The sequence below is a fragment of the Rhipicephalus sanguineus genome, chromosome 1 (genome assembly GCF_013339695.2).
Source record: "Rhipicephalus sanguineus isolate Rsan-2018 chromosome 1, BIME_Rsan_1.4, whole genome shotgun sequence".
Classification (NCBI taxonomy): Eukaryota; Metazoa; Arthropoda; class Arachnida; order Ixodida; family Ixodidae; genus Rhipicephalus; species Rhipicephalus sanguineus.
In genome coordinates, this window is record NC_051176.1 from 213722152 (window position 1) to 213735935 (window position 13784).

The 13784-nt window shown below is 47.4% G+C and overlaps 1 protein-coding gene across 1 annotated transcript in view; it reads left to right on the forward strand.

Annotated features, from left to right (window-relative positions):
- LOC119407187 (protein phosphatase 1 regulatory subunit 16A) overlaps positions 1 to 13784 on the forward strand; it is a 301652-nt gene that overhangs the window by 70223 nt on the left and 217645 nt on the right. The window lies entirely within an intron of this gene.

Consider the following 13784-nt stretch of genomic DNA (forward strand, 5'->3'; position numbering starts at 1 on the left):
CAGTACATGAGCCAGGTTGTTAATGTATATTGACAAAAAAATCTGCATGAGGACTTAAGTCTGCGGCACACTGGAAGCATCGACAGGAAGAGAAATAAAAGAAATTAGCTGCCATAAATTGCATTCTGTTGGAGCGTTCAGTTTACCCTTGACATTATACTCAGTTGACACTTGGGAAAAAGACATGGCGAACGTGTAATTTAACACGGAACGACATCGTGAAAGCGGAAAAGGGCACCGTCGCTATTGTTTTATGAAATTGTGTTCTGTTTAGAGCCACCAATTATTTTGCAAAGCTTTTTATGACCTTCGATTAGTAATAAGGGAAGCTTGTTATTTGAAAAAAAAAAAAAAAAAGCCGCTTCACAATCTGCATTTCTAAATGCTGGGGCTGCAAGGCGGTACTTATCCCATAACTCCGAATCATTCGGTCGTTTACCTTTGCAAAACGTGCGCTTTTTCTGAGAAGGTGCTTAAAAGAGGTAGAGAGCCACACCCAGATATGTCCTCGAGGAGTGACACATCATGATGCATATTTATTAATCAGGTGCTTCACTGTATTGTTGGCCGCCCTTTGGTCTTCCACGCCAATCGTGATTGTTGCGCAGCGTCGGTCGAGTCTGGCGCCTATACCGGTGTATTGGTGCTCGCTCGACGTGTGGGCTGTACCGTTGGCTGCGCGTCCATAGATGAGCGGCCACAGTGAACACTCACTGGCACCACCATTGACTTGCGCGCGTTGTCTCGTTGATTGATGAGCTGTTTGCACGCACTATCGACCGCGTGTATTCTTGGAGCCACGGAAGCACGGAACCACGGAAGCCATTCTGGTGCATTCTTAGATTGACATGCGCAGTTTCTCTCTGCGTTATCGCACCGCTCAGTTCGTCTTGGCAGCGTATAGCTATCAAAATAAAGTTCAGAACGCCTGCGTTTTTAGGTCCACAGTATATATGTACATAGGCAAAAACCTCGTGTGATCTAGGTCGAATAGAAAGGAAACGTCACGCAGCATGATACACGGGAATAGGCCAAGGAGGACTTGTCGAGCGTGATCGCAAAGAGCGTCCCAACCCGTTTGTCTCGAGGTTCTGCCTTCTCATATTCTGGGGCCCCTGTGATGTAGTTCGCCTCCATAAATAGGTGAACGTTACGCTTCCGAGGCTACATGAGCCGGTTTCAGTAGCGTCTATACAGTGCAGTTACGTGTCATGATCATATTTAGCGTGTAGTTTTCCGCAAAATCTTGGCTTTTGTCGTCGTGTCGTTGACGCGTACCGTTGTCGTCAGGCCGGTGTGACGTCTCTAGGGTAGCACTTACGGCTTTCCTTTGAGTTCTCCGCATACCGCTTTCCCCAGATACGCGTGTCGTATAGTATGACTGATAACTCGGTGACGAGTGTTTGCAAGGTTCGCGCATTGCTCGGCGCACGCGTCATTTTGGGTCGGTGTATCAGTGCCTTCGCCTTCTACGGTTTAGCAGATTGCGGGGCAGGTCGCGATAAGGGCTGGAGTGTACGCGCACCGGCAAGGAAACCGCCGGCACGCAGCTTTCCAGGCAAACCCGCGGATATCCGGGAAGCTTGTGCTATGCGCTCTTGCATAATTCAACAACTTACAGCGTAACGGGATGTTTACGCGCGTATTCGGGGATTTCTTTCGTTCCGCATCAGTGTCTGTTTTATGTGGTATGACGTAATCTTCCCGACTTGTCGTGTCGTGTCGCATTCTATCGTAGTTAGTGGTTAAAAAGAAAAGTAAAACGAAAAATAAAACAAGAAAAAGCGAAATAGTGGGCAACGTAACTAGCTAGTTCCTAAAAATGCTCTTTAGAGCTTATAAAACTGTGACTTAGGCTCCTGGCCATCTTTGTAAGCTTTGTAAGCGAGAATTATTTATGTACAGCACTCTTATATATGTAAGGGCAACTAGCGGAGCGATAAGTCGTGCTCATGTATGGAGGTGCCCCTGGAAATTAATCTGCGCTTTACTATATAACGAGCATGCCGCGCGGCGTTCAACACTGATCCTTGTTACAGTTAGATTACTTTCAATTTTAAGGTCGCGGGATCGAATCCCGGCCGCGGCGGCTGCATTTTCGATGGAGGCGAAAATGTTTGAGGCCCGTGTACTTAGACTTAGGTGCAGGTTAAAGAACCCCAGGTGGTCGAAATTTCCGGAGACCTCCACTACGGCGTCTCTCATAATCATATCGGGGTTGTGGGGCGTTAAACCCCAGATATTATTATTATTATTATTATTATTATTATTATTATTATTATTATTATATTATTATTATTATTATTATTATTATTATTATTATTACTTTCAATTTTATTCCTCAAGGACCCCTCTGGGGGGGGGGGGGGTGTATTACATACGGGGGTTTCACTGAGATATTACTTGAAAACTTGGCTACAAGGTGAATCGTGGTGTTATCGCTTCCATGAAGGAAGTGGAAGCAATTGATTCTTGTGTACGTATGTTTTTTTTTATGCTTGTGTATGTGAGTAATGTGTATGCAAACCAGTTCTTTCAAAAGCCGATGCCTTTTTGAGCATCAGGTGGAGGATGTCTAAAAAATTTGTGTCATTGCCTGAGGGCAAATGAACTTGATCATTGTTATGTTTACTCGTACTCAGCGGACAGAGTTGTATGCGGGATAAGTAGTTCGTGTTGACAGCTCGTGAACGTGTTAGGATGTAAGGAAGAAAAAAAGGTCACTAAGAAAAACGCGCGCACGTATACATGCATTCAGTTAACGCTCTGTTTGCAGCTTTGTTGCTGTTAACATGGTGTATTATACTCATTTAGTGGCTCACGCGGTATACGTGGGTGTTATAAATAAATGGTCTCTCTGTGCTGGGATGATCAGAGGTAAGGAGCGATTAAAAGCCGTTCGGCTTATAGGCATGTAACGTGAAATATATGCGGTGAGCGGAACGCTTGTAGACGGCGGATGCACGTTGGAGTGGTCAACGGGTCATGCTGTCATTGTTAAAGTGAACAGCGGTGCTGTAGTCAACCCGTCGTGGTAGCTTAGCAGGCTGAGGTGTTGCGCTTGCTAGGGGTCGCGCGTTCGATTCCTGGCCACGGTGGCCGCATTATGATGAAGGCGCATTGCAATAGGTGGATAGCAGAAACCTGACTCTCGCAAAGGATTGTGGGCTACGGCGGCCGTCTGCATCGACTTCCGGTTCGAGAGTCCGCGCCGCCGTACGGGCACTGTTACATATGCCATCGCTTTCTCCGTGTTCCACCTAGCAGTCGCGGTGTTATTTTTCTCGAAAATTGCTGCATAACACCTTGGAAAGCCACGCAGCTTAGTTGAATGAAAAATGCAATCACTACTGGACAATTATAAAGTGTGGGAATGGTCCTTCCTTTATTCAAGTGGCACGGAAGTCACACATGCCTGTTGTTCGTCAGCGGAGAGTGCTTTCGCGCATGTTTTGGGTTATATAAAGATTCGTTGCGCTTCCTGATGTCATGAAATATAGTCCAATGTAAGACTTGTAATTCTTTTTTCATGTATCGAACTGGTAAAGGGATTTATTCGCTTTAATTGTGTCACAAAGATACCATCTCGAGTTCGATATGGTGAATGAAGATAGTAAAATACGTTTTTACTCAAAAAGCGATTTGCTTCTATTTTAAGACTTGAATCTTTCTTTGCCTGAGAGTTCGTTCTCTTGAGCCCTCGAACTTCGTGTTTGAAGGCATGCGAAATTCTGCGCACTCCACATGCATTGTTCTTTCAAGTTCAGCTCTAAGGTTTCGGCACTTCACGTTTGTAAGTCTATGAAATACTACAGACGCCATATCTATTACGTCACTCGTCGTTTCAAAAGCGGCGTCGGTCGTTTTACGTCGTAGTCGATGCCAGTAAGTGGGGGGCCGTTTTGTTCCATTGGCCGGCCTTGTCCGCGCTCAGTATTGTCCAATAGTTTGACATAAAGTAGGCAACGACAATGCAGTACACGCAATGCAAGTACCCTAAATCGGCGGCGCATTTGATGGCAGAGCACCTGTACTGTTGAACGATATGGGAACGCATGCTGATTTGGCCCCATATGTGCTCATATGTGTGTGATTCTGAGGTAGCCGCCGTTTGTGCTCGAAAATACATAATCAAGCTTACTCGGTAAAATATTACTGCGTGTTTTAAAGCATAACCGTATACGTATACTAGCTGCCGCGCTCGAGACCCCCTCTCACCTTTCCCCGTGCTGGGCATTCACAAGGACCGTCTATTTCTACTTCCCACTTCGTTCTGTGAAATGCGAAATATTTCCTATCGATTCACAAATGAACGCAAGAACACGATGACCGCGCAACCGGTAACAAGTGCGTCGCAAAAGTGCGCGCGTCTCCTCCACGATTACACTGAACAACAGGCACGTTGAAGCAGCGAAGAGCTAGGCCTCGAACCGGAAGTAGCATACGACGCGTCGTTTTGCTGTCCACCCGTGTTAAGGGACCCCAGGTGGTCAGAATTAATCCGGAGTCCCCCACCATGGCGTGCCTCATGATCATGCCGTGGTTTTGGCGCGTAAAACCACATCCGTTATCATATTAGTGCTGTAGTCATGGCAGAAGCCAAAGGGCAAATCCCACCTGGGGCCGCGTCTGGGAACGAGTCGTTCCCGTTTCAATTCTTCCCACTCTCCGCGAACACCAGCTCTCCCAGGTTGTTCTGCAATCGAGTCTGGGTCGAACACTGTTCTCGCTGCTGTTCGTTCGCATCCGTGCTTGGTTTCTGGCACACGTGATCTACACGTGTTCGTACAGCGCGAGACAGCAGGGTAAGAAAGTGGACGATAAAGGCTTACAATAAAAGGTTTGTTTTTGCGGGGGAACAAAGGAAAGGGGCGGTGATGAGAACGATGGGAAAAAGTTGGGAAGAATGATTTCGCTGTGGTCGTGGAGGATGGCACTAAAATGTACTCGGTGGCCGACACCTGCCATGTATACCTATCGAAGGCCAGGGAACCTAGGGAGGCGTCGGCTCTTAATGGGATACAGAGTAAATGCGGGAAGGCGGTTGTTCCTGTGTCGAGGGGCGGGCAATGGGAAAATGAAGTCGGGGAGAGAGGGAAAGGCGCCCTCATTCTGTTTATTTTTCAATACCTCCCGGAAGCGTTCGTATAGCTGGTGATGTAAAGACAAAGGTCAGAAGGAAAAGGATGGGCGCGGGCCTTCCCATCTTGGCAGGCCGTCATGAAGGCTGAGAACAAAAGATTCGAGTGGGCAGGGGCTATAAGGGTAGAACCCGTACACGCGTTACCGTTTTGTGTGTACGTTGTGGCAACACCGTAAAAGCAACGCCTCTGTTTACGCAGGCTATTGTTTCTCGCCCGCTGGATGTGGATTTCTTTAGAACATGGAACCTGAATTCTGTCGCAGTCATTGTTTACAACGAACAAAAAGATGTATGCGCTGTGCTGTGGCCAGGGGGTTTATAGTGTGACAGCCCGCTTCTTACCGCGCCGTATTGCACACCTATATATAGCTTACGTTTCCTATGCGATGTTTCGATTTCGTGGAAGGATAAAAATTAGCCGTATTTGTAGTTCTGGGCGTCTTTCCTTGTTGTTTTTTGTATTTTCACTTGAATTTATTAGTAGTGGTGTGGATGTTACCCTCAGGCTTGAGTTATTACTATGTCATACAAATTTCAAAGGTTGCGGAAGAGTCCGCGGTCGCCGGGGAGTGACGACTTGTCCTTTCTTGCTCGATTGCCGTATCGTGTTAGTAAGCATGTGTGTGTGTGCGTGCGTGTGTGTGTGTGTGTGTGTGTGTGTGTGTGTGTGTGTGTGTGTTTATTTCAGGTGCGTGCGCGTATGAGACGAGGGGCTCATACAGTCTTACTGTTCACATTTATGAGCGCTTCTCCGCCGCCATATTACCCCCTTGTTTCTTGCCGCTTTAACTTGGTTGTGTAGCGCCTTAGAGCACACCGCTCTATGGTAACTATGTATTCAACACCTTTCAATACGTAATCATGTTTCGGCGGGTACCCCGCCAAATTCGTGTACGTAACGTTACATCTTGTAATTGGAAAATAATTTTATAATAGGGCAATTTGAGACGTCGACAAGTTAGAACATTGCAAATGTGGATAATTCGCAACTTTAGGCCACTACCTTGGGTACTTTAAAAAGTCTCATATAGGAAGTCATAGGGTTCCATAGGAATTAGGGGGGGGGGGCATATACTGGTATATAATGAACAACGATTCTAACGCACGTCTTATGTAGTGTATTGAACTTTCGACTTCCGTGGTATAAGGAGACTCGAACCCCGAACCTTACAAATGTGCAGAGTATTGAACCCTCGACCTACAAGTATGAAATCGATATTAATCGAATAGACAATAAGTGCTGACAAGAGGTTATATGGACCCGATCACGAATAGTGGATCGAAGCGAATGTAAATGTTCTAAAAAGACAAGTTGGGGGGCATCTATGTCGTCGGGTTGAGTTCAGCAGCGTTGATAAGATCCGATAACGATTGCAACAAGTTCAGTAAGGACCGAGAGAGTAAATAGAGAGTAAAGACAGCAGAAAGGCAGGTGTATAGGTTAACAACGGTGTGTCGTATGTCTTTCTGTCCTCGTCCAAGTGGTTTAGATATAGGTGCACGTTAAAGAACCCCAGGTGGACGAAATTTCCGGAGCCCTGCCCTACGGCGTCCCTCATACTCATATCTTGGTTTTGAAACGTTAAACCCCAACAATTGTTATTATCGTCCAAATAGTTGGCTGGAACCGTCCTCGCTAGGTTAACCAGGTTGTGTACTTGGTAAGCCACCTGCACTGCGGAAGGGGGAAGCGGGCAGAAAGAGACAGGAAATAACAATTGATGCGCACACACATAACAGGGTTCATCGCGCATTTGCTGTCAGCCGCAGAGCTCAGAGATCGGTGGTTTTCGACTATATCGCAATATCTTTTCTTCTGTGAACACTCTCCCTCGTCCAATCTCTCTTTCGCTGTCAAAGAAAGCGAGGATTCTGAGGTATATGAAGTAAAACAAACATACTTAAATAGACCCGGACACGGTCCATAAATTCATGCACCATTCGTTTTGCGTGAGACAAACGCAGCATTCCCAATGGGCGCGGGCGGTCTTGCCGCATGTGAGCGACTTGTTGTCGTGGTCTACTGTCGGTAATGAACCTATATAGTGTGTTGCCAAACAAAATTTGCCTCCTTCGTCTCGGGCAAATCGGGAGGTGACTTGGTTGTCGAACGCGCGCTAATTAGCGCATCCCGGGAGCGTGTCATTCCGACTGGCGGTACGATCATTGGCGCTGATTTACGGACGCGGTCTTCGCGCAGCTGCCACTCGGCTCATGCTTGGGCTACTGCGTGTAGTGCGTGACGAGCTTGGTAGCCGCGTGTGCAGTGCCATTGGCTGCATTAGCGAGCCAGGGAGCATGTAATGGGGAAGACGGGGTGGAGGCCCACTCCACTTCTAACCTCTTTCGGAATGCACTGCTGAGTTAGCGGCATCTGCTGTTTGCATCGTGTTGCGACCACTGAATTGCGGAGCTAGCTGATGCTGCAGTGATTCCATTAAGTGCAATCAGGCCCGGTCAGCTGCTTCCATTTACTCTGGAGTTCGCGCTTCCAAGTGCGCGCTCTCGAATCCTCTGCTAGATTTTTGTCGTTGCGAAGTATTTTTTTTTTTCTGCTCTGGCGTGGTGTGACTGCGCACCGCTGGTTTACTGTACTGGTGTGCTTTTATCTTCGCCCGTCGGTTTTATGGGCGTGCGTCGTTTTTTGTGTGCATGTGTAGAATAGTATACTCCGAACCTAATCGTTTTCGCAAATTGCATTTAACAGTGTAATTTGTTATTTCTACAAAGATCAGCATATCGCTCGTTCGTTCCAATAATTCTTGCCGACGTGTTCTTTCTCGAGCGTAGTCTGCCACATTTGCCGTTCTTGTCTCAATTTTTCTATTCACCTTCTCCTTTTCTAGTACTGCGAGAAAGTTTAGGGCCTACAAGGAAGGAGTCCGTAATTGAAATGGGCTTGACGTAGCCGGGCCCTAAGCTTCGTTTTTAGGTCTATCCCCTGCACGAAGGACAGGTGCAGGCGCGTGCTGATGCTCGTGACGCTCGGATGATGGCTCCATTGCCCCAGCTGTGAAAACGCTTCCTTCGCACAAAGCGTACAGCTTCAAAGAACGCGCCTCCTGGGAGGCGTCCGCAGTGTCTGTCACCGTGGGCGAGGACGGTCGTGGGACGTTACCGAAATGCGCTCTCGAGGAGCCATATGCGTATACCTGTAATATTTATATTGTATTCGTACGCAACGCAATCTGTGCAAATTTGGCGCCGTTTCCAGCTTTTCTTCCACATTGCGTGGGTTTTGTGAGGACGACGGTTCGATTCTGTTCCGATGGTTTTTTTTTTCGTTTTTTTTTCTCACACTTCGAGTTGCGCCCCGGCTTCATTGTCGCGGGCATCGGCCGCCCGTGAACAGTGGATGATATGAAATAAACAGAATGCAGGGAAAGAAATGTTAGCGTACTAACGGCGTGGCTTCGGCGTAAGCCTTTTTTTTCCTTCGCAGATTTCGTGTTAGGTCTTTGATGAAAGCTGATGGTTTGCTTGAAAAGAGAAAAAAAGTCAAAGAATGCGACGCTTTTTTTACATCTACCTTCTTCCTCACTTAAGGAACAGCTGTATGCTCTTGTGCTTAAAACATTTAACTACAAGCAGGATGTCTTCATTTGGAACCCCAGTTGGAGACGAGAATCTTTTTTTGCTTTTTTTTTCTCTTCAGTTATTCTGCGATGAGTGACCGAGCGATGGAGAGGAAACAGTATGCGCGAATACTCATTTAAGGTGTGTTTAGCTATCATCGCCGTTTAAACGCGTCTGATCGAGAACGGTTTGTAGACCAACAAAGGGAGACAGATTGTTATCACGAGTCGTCACGTTTTGTACGGGTCCTTGTCTGTATAGCCTTGAAATACCGGGAAAATCTGCTGGCCTGGTCCAGGAGCAATCATGAGCAACCATTTTGTGCAGTCCCATGGGGCAGATGCAACGGAAAATTGAGGAAGCAGCCCACATCAAGAATCTGTCGAAACACGCTCAGTCCTGCATTGCCTTGCTTAGTGACTCATGTATTTCAATTTGTCGTGGCAGGTTTATCTTTTTTTTTTCTGTTTGTACCTGTCCTGCCTGCGCACAGCACGCTCTGTGGCAGACGTAAACACGCACGCACGCACGCGCGTAATCACTCACGCACACAGAGCCTTTGGTATGAAAGTTTCCAATTGACAGTCGGCGTTCGTCCTGCAGTTCACTCCTGTCTTTAGTTTTGTCGCGCTGTTCTTCATTACAAAGGCAAAAACTCACACGGTCCATTATGCACTCGCTCAAGACGACTCGAAGGCGAAAGGCATCCGGTACGCCATAATTCATTATCATTTTGCGAAGTATACTGGAGTACCCACTATTCGCCTTGTGAGGCAACGTGTGCACCTCTACGTATCTGCACACTGTGTTGATGCTCTGGCTGGTGGTGATGATGGATGATCCCTTTGTAATGGGTCGGCAAATTTAACCCCCTACTCGTTGCGCAATTAACATGGTGCGACTCCTGTCATGCAATATTACATCTGTTAACGGTTAATGTGACTCCTCGACCGACAGTTAAAGATTGAAGCACCAGTATTTAACTCAAGTTTCAAGCGCTGTCGTGGCTCTGTGGTATCGAATGCTTCACTGCCACGCGGAGTGCCGGTGTTCCTCCGTGCTGTGTTCGATTCCGGCTGTAACCCTGGTTTTTATTTCTCATTATGTGTGAGGTCACGTCAGTTTTTTTGCGGTATGCCGCGTTTTTCGTCTGATGAGGCACAACTTAAGGCTTTCACCCCTTAAAAGGGTGCTGACGCGAAAACTTTCAGTTGTCGTTTTCTTGCGCCAAATGAAAGGACAAGCCTTCAAGGGCTTAGAAAATGTACTAATAGGCGTGAGCGCGCCCTGAAAAATGAATTACATGTTCTGAAAAGCTAGTTTCGGTTCCTATACTGCACCCTGACGTCACGGCACGGTGTGAGCTTCCCGTCACGTGCTCGCGCAAGCTGTGGTGCCGTTTCCCCGGCTGCTGCGTGGTTCCGTCGTCTTTCATGCGCCGCACGTATGGCAGTGAGTGCGCTGGCAACGATATTCTTGCCTTCTGATCAACTTAGGCTTTGTATTCGCGTGCACACATGACTATAGAGGGCAAGTTCTATTTCGCTCGCTTCACGCGTCCGCTGAACTACGGTGACCGCACGGCGAGAGCAGACGATCGAGAAAGCGATACGCAAGCGGGCGTCTTCGCAACTAGCCATACTGGTGCGCGAAGTCACCAGAATTGATGCTGCCTACAGCTTGACGTCATGCTAGTGTTGAAGTCAGTCGGTGCGCTATTCGAAAAATGACTTTAAGGTGAAATATAACTTATAAGGGTGACAGATTCGGGCTAGTTGGTGCTTCATGATCAGAATCGTAATAGCGCGGAAGCAACATAAAGGACAAGAAGGAACGCAGACAAGCGCTAACTTTTAACTAAACTCTATTGTGCTTTTCCGCACTTGCCATGTTCGTGCACACGAACATGTTCGTGCCATGTTCGTTCATTCTGTTGATGCTTGGTTGACACGTGACGGCCTTAATTTACTCTTTCTGTATATATATACCTTTCGTTTCGCAATAAAGTTTAGTTGAAAGTTAGCGCTTCTCTGCGTCCTTTGTGTTGCTTTCGCGCTATTGCGATTCTGCTTAAGTGTGAAAAATGAAATAACGGCATTTCCCTAGCGTCACACTTGCTCCGAGCAGTCGCTGTATATGGCGGAGTAAACTCAGCTTCGAAAATTGGTGTCAGTAGTACCCCTTTGATGTAGTAGATTTCGATGCAGGCTGCACCCTTGGTGAGGTGTTTTCTAGATTTAAATAGGGCGCCAGAAAATTTGAATATGGCGCCTTGTACCGTCAAGTTTGCCGTGAGACCTTTTTCACGATGTTAAAAAAAAAAAGAAAAAGAAAAAGCCCGTGGTCTTCTGGACGAAAGACGAGTTAGCTGCTGCTCGACGCGCTCTGCCGGCTATTGGAATCAGTGCACCAGAAATTAATGATGGTGCACGTAGAGCTTGCTCTAACGATACCTTATGAAAGGCTTGAAACGAAAGCATGATGCACTTAACGAAAAGCGAGAACCATTCAGCTTTTAAAGTCTGATAGCACTGCCAGTGAAGCAGTTTTCAGGAGTGATTTCGCGACACTACTCGTATGAGTATGAAGAGAGTCACCACATTCGCAAAAATAAGTGTGTTTCGCAAGGTTGCCGCGTTATTCTATATCAGTCCTGTGCTATTGCAATTGTACTTGAATCAAACGACAAACTGTGACCATATAAACATGCACTAGTCTGGTAAATTTGTAATTAGGGATGGAAAGCTGCGTTGTAATACGTCTTATGGCGAAGATGCGAATTCTCTGGACAAATGCTAAAATATATAAAAAAGTGGTTTCCATGTACAGCGACAGTAGCCGCTTCGGCAGTCATAAGTTCGGGAATTGTGACAGTGCCTTTACCGGGCTTCTCTGCTAGCACGAAATCACGCTCACCTCTTCTTACCCAGTTTTCGGAAAACTCTACAGAGCTTCCAGGAATGACGTTATAGTGAGGAACAGCCAGAAATCAGTAAATGAGATCGAGGAGATTCATAACCGGTGAATACCGAATATCGGTGCAGGCATACACCAATCACCACGCAAGAGCTCCGACACCCTATACAAGACATTACCAGCGGTGGACGGCAAAGGGCAGCACAGAAACGTGTATAAAAAAATAAAAAAAGGCGGATTCGTCGGATGTCATCACTCTGCAAAAATTACCTGCGACCGGTTTTTGTAGTGAGAGAAGAGGAGGGCAGGGAGGTTAACCAGATGGTAGTGCCAACAAGGTCGGGATCAGCGCAGTGGCGAAATCATTGAAGCCGCCCATATTACGCAAGAAGGTTTATCATGCATCAGTACGGCGTCTGTTTGTCGACGAAATAATAATCCTTTTTTTTTTGGAAGAGCACGCGTGATCATCCCACGATATTTTGTCGTGCTTTATTGTTAAAAACTTTTTTTCCCGCCTACATTTTCCTCTCGTCCTTCAATAAAGTTCAGCTGAAAGTCAGCGCTTGTCCGTGTCGCGTCTCTTGCGTGTTCCCGTGTATAGAATATCGCGCTGTTACTATTTCAACCAACTAGAACTAAGCTTCACTTTACTAGTGTAGTACCCGGTATGCTACACTACTCTGGGGTGGAGAAGTAGGGGATTTTAAAGAAAGAATAGAGAGAGAGAGAGAGAAAGAAAATAGGAGACCAAATAAAAATAAGAGGAAAAACACACGCACGCACACACACATGCACGCGCGCACGCACGCGTGTTTCACTTTTGCGACGTTAAAGGGACACTAAAGGCAAATAAGAATTTATGTCAGAGTGAATGCTCAACTATCGCAACGTCTAAAACGGCAATATTATCAACAGCAGTGCCCTACTTACCGAGAAATCAAGCTAAATGTATCACACGACCTGCGCCACGAGTGGGACATTTTGGAAATGATCCCGATGACGTGAGCGCGTCCGACGACAATTAATCATTATTAATCAAATTAGCTGCAATAAAAAAAGAACGTTCCGTGCATCAAGAGACGTAATAAAATGCCGCTTTTTCACCTCTGTTTGATTCATGGAAAAAAGAACCTCTTTGGCGTTGCCGTGGGGAACGGCGCGCGTGGTTCAAAGGTTCCGTTTTCGCAGAACTGCGCTTCGCCCGGTGCCCGGCTTCGCTCACGCGGTCGCGTCTCAGTGGTAGTTTCGGGATCGCGTACTGCCGCGTGTGTTTTGCGCGCTCATGAAAGTCGCTCTGATGGCGCGTTCACACTTGGCCTCGATGGGGGCGAAAGCGGCAAAACTCACCGGAAATTCACTCGCTTCGCCGCCTAAGCGGCCGGAAAACCACGCCGCGAGGCGGACGCGAAAAAATCGGTCCGAGACCGATTTTTCCGCCACGCGAAAGCGGATCGCCTTTCCGCTTCACGGGAAGCCGTACTTTGGCTGCGCTAGCTCAAATCACGTGACGTAAACAACAGACCGCAAATTCAACATGGCGGCCAAGGCGTCGGCGGTGGCTCACATCGGCGCATTTGCAAACTACCCGTCCAGCACGACAAGACTCACAGCCTCGACAAGGACGCGTTCCTCGAGAACCTGGTTTGGATTACGATTGACAAGAACACTGGAAGTAGAAAAAGGTTGTAGCAGTAGCGAGTCGGCGTGCCCCAACGTGTCTCGCTTCTTGCAAAGCCGGGTGAATCCGCCGCCGCAGCCACTGCTGCCGTGTCCGCTTATGTAGTTTCTGCTGGTGTATCTCCCGAAACGGCGGTTTGAAAAGGTGAAAGCTATTTATTTTCCGTGTTTTGCATGCTCAATTTGAATTCGGTACGAAATTAAATGCTCAGGAAACGGGGAAAAGAGAATGAATTCTCGAAGTGGCGAAGGCGGCGGCGGCGGCGGCGGCGGCGGCGACAGCATGCTGGAGAGGCAGAACAAATGTGAACATTTCCGACGCGCGCGAAAACGGTTTTCCGGCCGCTCTGGCGCTTTCGCTTTCTCTTCGCTTCTCAAGTGTGAATGCGCCTTGACAGAAAGGTCGACAAAATGCCGCATGCATGTGATGTTGCCGGATGCTCGAATGGCGCATGCCGCCAGTGCACGC